Raw genomic sequence first — 5,609 nt, forward strand, 5'->3', positions numbered from 1 at the left:
CAGCAATGTGCAGGCGTGTCCGGAGAAAGGTCTCTTCCATGGAAAAGCACCCACAGAGCTGAAGAGAAAACGGCAGCCATGGCACCAGCCTGCCCACCGCTTTCGTGTTAGGATGAACAAACAACGACAGCTCCCAGGTTTGAAAAAAGTTCTGTTCTCAAAAAAAGAGGTGCAAGGAAAAGGAGAGAAAACTTATGGTAGAAGAGAACTTTAGAAGATAGCCTATTTTTTAATCACTGCGAGGACATTTGCAAAAGAAAAGGCAATTGGGAATGAGAATGAGTTCTTTGAAATTAAAAATTTTGGATAGACATCAAAGTAAATAATGGTGGTAGTAGAATAGAGTTTATGGATAAGGTAAAAGTTTATGAGTTCGCATAGTATTCAGAGAGACAGGAGGTGCTCACTTGGCTGCACACACACTAAAATTGGGACAATATAGAGATTAGCGTGGCCCCTGCGCAAAGATGACGTGCAAATTCCTGAAGCCTTCCATATTGTTTTTACATTGTTCTAAGAGAATATGCTATGGAATATTTGTCTGACTGTGCAGGGGTGTGTTACGTTTGTCTGATTATGTAAAGATGTGTTGCTGTTTTGTGTTCCCTGCCTAAGGCCCCTGACTGTTCTACAAAGCTAAAAGGCCAAAAGCAATATAGGAGGTACAGGCAGGACTGTCAGCAAGGAGAGTAAGTAGGAGGAGGTTTAGACTCAAGGAAGAAACAATAGAGATGCCAGGGAGACACCAGAGACCAGCCAGACACGGAGGAAGCAGGAAAGTAGGACATACAGGATGAAAGAAAGGTAAAAAACCCGAGGCAAAACATAGATGAAGAGAGACAAGGTGTAGAAAACCAGTGGGGCAAGCCAAAGCTAAGGCCAAGCATTTGGTCTCCATGCCTTTATGTAGAAAGCGTGGGGAGGGCGAAAGCAAACATAGCATCTTTCTTTTTTTTTTTTTTAAATCAAACCAATACGGTGGCATTTTATTTTTTTTATTTTTTTTTAATTTATTAAAGATTTCTGTCTCTTCCACACCTCCGCCTCCCCTCCCCCATCAAGTCCCCCTCCCTCGTCAGCCCAAAGAGCAATCAGGGTTCTCTGCCCTGTGGGAAGTCCAAGGACCACCCTCCTCCATCCAGGTCTAGTAAGGGGAGCATCCAAACTGCCTAGGCTCCCACAAAGCCAATACGTGCAGTAGGATCAAAAACCCATTGCCATTGTTCTTGAGGTCTCAGTAGTCCTCATTGTCCGCTATGTTCAGAGAGACAGGTTTTAACCCAGGCTTTTTCAGACCCAGGCCAGCTGGCCTTGGTGAGTTCCCGATAGAACATCCCCATTGTCTCAGTGTGTGGGTGCACCCCTCGCGGTCCTGAGTTCCTTGCTCGTGTTCTCTCTCCTTCTGCTCCTGATTTGGACCTTGAGATTTCAGTCTGGTGCTCCAATGTGGGTCTCTGTCTCTGTCTCCTTTCATCGCCTGATGGTTAATATTCAGGAGGATGCCTATATGATTTTCTTTGGGTTCTCCTTCTTATTTAGCTTCTCTAAGATCACGAATTATAGGCTCAATGTCCTTTATTTATGGCTAGAAACCAAATATGAGTGAGTACATCCCATGTTCCTCTTTTTGGGTCTGGCTTACCTCACTCAGGATAGTGTTTTCTATTTCCATCCATTTGCCTGCAAACTTCAAGAAGTCCTTGTTTTTTACTGCTGAGTAGTACTCTAATATGTATATATTCCATACTTTCTTCATCCATTCTTCAATTGAAGGGCATCTAGGTTGTTTCCAGGTTCTGGCTATTACAAACAATGCTGCTATGAATAATTTTTCTTTCTTAAAAAGAAAACAGTCGGGGCTGGAGAGATGGCTCAGTGGTTAAGAGCACTGGCTTCTCTTCCAGAGGTCCTGAGTTCAATTCCCAGCAACCACATGGTGGCTCACAACCATCTGTAATGAGATCTGGCACCCTCCTCTGGCTTGTGGTCATACATGGAGACAGAATGTTGTATACATAATGAATATATGAATCTTTTTTTTAAAAAATAAAACAATCTTTTTTCATTTTACATACCAATCCCAGTTCCCTCTCCCTCCCCTCATCCCATTCCCTCCATCTATCCCCCACTCTACCCCTCCTTGTTCAGCTGGAATTGGTGAGCTCCCATAGCTCAGGTCAGCTGTTTCAGTGGGTGCCCCCATCATGGTCTTGACCTCTTTGCTCATATTCTCACTCCTCCAATTCTTCAACTGGACTTTGGGGGCTCAGCCCAGTGCTCTGTTGAGGGTCTCTGCCTGTTTCCATCAGTTGCTGGATGAAGGTTCTATAGTGACATTTAAGATAGTCATCAATCTGACTACAGGGCAAGGCCAGTTCAAGCACCCTCTCCTCTATTGCTTAGGGTCTTATCTGGGGTCATCCTTGTGGATTCCTGGGAATTTCTGTAGCGTCAGGTTTCTTGCTAACCCTATAATGACTCCCTCAATCAAAATATCTCTTTTCTTGTTCTCATCTCTCTTCTTCCTCCATCTCGACTACCCCATTCCCTCAAGGTCTTCCCCCCTCCTTTCCCTTCCTCTTCCCCTTCCACCCTTCCTTCTTCCCCCACCCCCATGCTCCCAATTTTGTCAGGCAATCTTGTCGATTTCTGCTTTCTAGGTGGATCTGTATATGTTTTTGTTAGGGTTCACCTTGTTTCTTAGCTACTCTAGGATCAAGAACTATAAGCTCAATGTCCTTTGCTTTACAGCTAGTATCCACTTAAGAGTGAGTACATACCATGTTCATCTTTCCGGGTCTGGGTTACTTCACTGGGGATGGTTTTTTCTAGTTACATCCATTTGCAGGCAAATTAGATGTCATTGTTTTTTACTGCTGAGTAAATATCCATTGTTTGGTTGAGGGGCATCTAGGTTGTTTCCAATTTATAGCTATTACAAATAATGCTGCTATGAACATAGCTGAATGTCCTTGTAGTATATTTGGTCACTTTCATATGCCTGACTCATTCCTGAGGCTGATCACCAACGTTCAACTATCAAAATATCAAGGTTCAGCCATGAAAGTTCAGCCTAACAGAGACCTCCCATTTCCCCCTTAAAATCGCTCCTGCAAAACTGTTTGCTGCTGTTTCTGCCTGATTCAGATTTAGCCACTATTCTCTTTGCCTTATTTAATAAATGATCTCTTTGCGCTGGAACTGGTGTTTGGATGTGGTCTGTGGGTCCCTCCAGCCTCAGGCTCCTGCCCCCACACTTTCTTTGTTGTCGTGAACTGTGCCCTGGAACTGGGGGGGTCAAAGTTCCCGTTTCCGTTGCTTTTGTCAGGATATTTTATTATTGCAATGAGACAAATAGCAAATACATTCACAAGGGAAGCTCAGCTGATAGGCAGCTCAATCAGGTGTAAAAGTCAACATTGTTAAGTTTCAAACCTGAGACAAAGGGCCGACGTACCAATATCAAAATGGACCTGGCCTCCAGGTTCTCCCAGCGTCCCTCAGTCCCTACCTGTTACAGGGTATGACTGCCATACACCCACACACACACTTCTACCCTGAACTCTCCAGTCCAGGGACTGGGCTGCCCTTCCCCCAGAGGTTCTTTCCTATATAATCCAGACATTTTGGTTGCTTGCCCTTTTGTACCTTTGGCCTCCTGGCTGCTGCCCCTAGTTCCCCTCTCTCCCCTCTGCTTTCCTTTCCCCCTCTCTCCACATGGCCCAGCTCAGCCTGGTCATGTCCACTCTGGACTCTCCCAGAAGTCCCTGTCTCTGACCATGCTCACCCACGCGTCTATAACAAACGTTCTCCTCTGCCACACCTAGGGGCATTCCGGCCTTTTCTTTCTTTTTTATTTCTTTATTTCACCCAAAGGAGACACCAGCCACACCCACACTGTTGGCACTTGCAGAATGGATGTCTTGTGCTTACAAACCTTCCATCGGGACAAAAGACAACAAAAAGGCTGAGAACTGCATTAGGTTAGGTAAGCTAGAGAAGACCAGAGATCCTCAGAAACAAGGACTAGAGATGTTAGGGTAGCAAAGCACTTGCCTGACGTGTACGAAGTCCTGGGTTCGATGCCCAGAGCCGAAAGAGTAGAAAGAATAGAGTACCAGCAGTGCTTGCAGATCTTCCTGGACTGACTGTCGGGGAAGAAGAGTGAGCTGCACGAGGCGTTACTGAGAAAAGTGGCAAACTTGATTGAACCTGTAGATGAAGTGGTAGCATATAAATTTAAATGTCTCTGGTATTTGATGAATTTAAGAATTTGATTTTAAAGTATTTTTTCTTTTTTTTTCTTTTTTCTTTTCTTTTTTTTTTTTTTTCTTTTTTTTTTGGTTTTTCGAGACAGGGTTTCTCTGTGGTTTTGGAGCCTGTCCTGGAAGGAAAGCACTCCATATTTGCAAATTACAAAAGTCCAGAGATAGAGAAAGAAAACAAACTAGACAAACAAAGAAAAGGAAAATTAAGCTGGTAACTGAGTTGGTAAATTTGGGCCGAGAATGTAAACCTAATAAATATACTATTCTGGCCACTTTTGCAGATTTCAAATAGTTTTGAAGTAAAAGACACATGAAAGCCGAGCGGAAGTATTAGGACGTAGTGTTTGACGTAAAGGAGATTCCTCACCACAGCACAAATTGTAATATTGCCTCAGTCTCTCTGGACACAGTAACAAAACCCTGATGAGGAGACGGCCTGAAAGGGGATCGTTTCTTCTCAAGTTGTTCTAGAGGCCAATCAAGATGCAGGTGTTGGGAATATTTCTTAACACGAGCTCCCTGGCGACGCAAAAATTCTCAATCAAGCCAAATCAAAACAAGCCAAATTAAGAAATATCCAGGTTTAATGGGAGATCTGTGCTCTCAGGTGGCCCCGAGGGGTAAACCGGGAAGCCACAGAAACGCGACCCCCAGGAGGAAGAAAGGGAGACCACGTGTTCCTCTTTTGGGGGATCACTTAAATACCCTGGGGAGTGGTCCTGACCAGGACCTGGCCTGCTGGGATAGATGCGAGGGACTGGGGCCTATGCTCCCAACTTGACAGCTGGTAGGATTGATTTTATCTTCTTGTTCTCTGGTCCTCTGGTATCTTCCCTTCTTGTGACATCACGGTTGAATTGGATTGGACCTTGCTGTCATACAATCATTGAACTTGACCACCTCAGTAAACATCCTGCCTCCAAATACAGCTACATTCTTGGGTGTTCAAAGGGACTTGGGGTTCAATTAGCACATAGTCCTCTGCTATAGGAGAATGACTAAATAGATTATGAGGTAGACAATGGAGTATCACATAACTATAAAGGAAAGTTCAAGAAAACCTACAATCAGCACAAGTTTTTTTTATATGTATTCCTGTCTCTCCTACATATTTTATATATACATAAACAACTGTGATTTGAATAGGACAGTCCCCCACAGGCTCATGTGTTTGAACACTTGGTCCCCAGCTAGTGGTGCTCTGGAAAAGCTGTGAAACCCTCAGGAGGTAGAGCCTCTCTGGAGGAAGTGGCCACTGAGATGGGCCTTGAGGCAGTATAGTCCAGCCCTGTTTCCTGTTTACTTCTTGCTTTCTGAGTGTAGATGCAATGCAACCTAGCC

General features: G+C 44.3%; 1 non-coding gene across 1 annotated transcript; it reads left to right on the forward strand.

The window, feature by feature from the left end:
- Positions 1–399: 399 nt before the first annotated feature.
- On the forward strand, positions 400–502 carry LOC126515471 (U6 spliceosomal RNA). The gene has a single exon (XR_007595852.1). It is a non-coding gene; the product is annotated as a U6 spliceosomal RNA (small nuclear RNA).
- Positions 503–5,609: the final 5,107 nt, after the last annotated feature.

Source organism: Alexandromys fortis, unplaced genomic scaffold, assembly GCF_014885135.2.
Source record: "Alexandromys fortis isolate MF-2015 unplaced genomic scaffold, M_Fortis_MF-2015_v1.1 scaffold_121, whole genome shotgun sequence".
In the NCBI taxonomy this organism is placed as follows: Eukaryota; Metazoa; Chordata; class Mammalia; order Rodentia; family Cricetidae; genus Alexandromys; species Alexandromys fortis.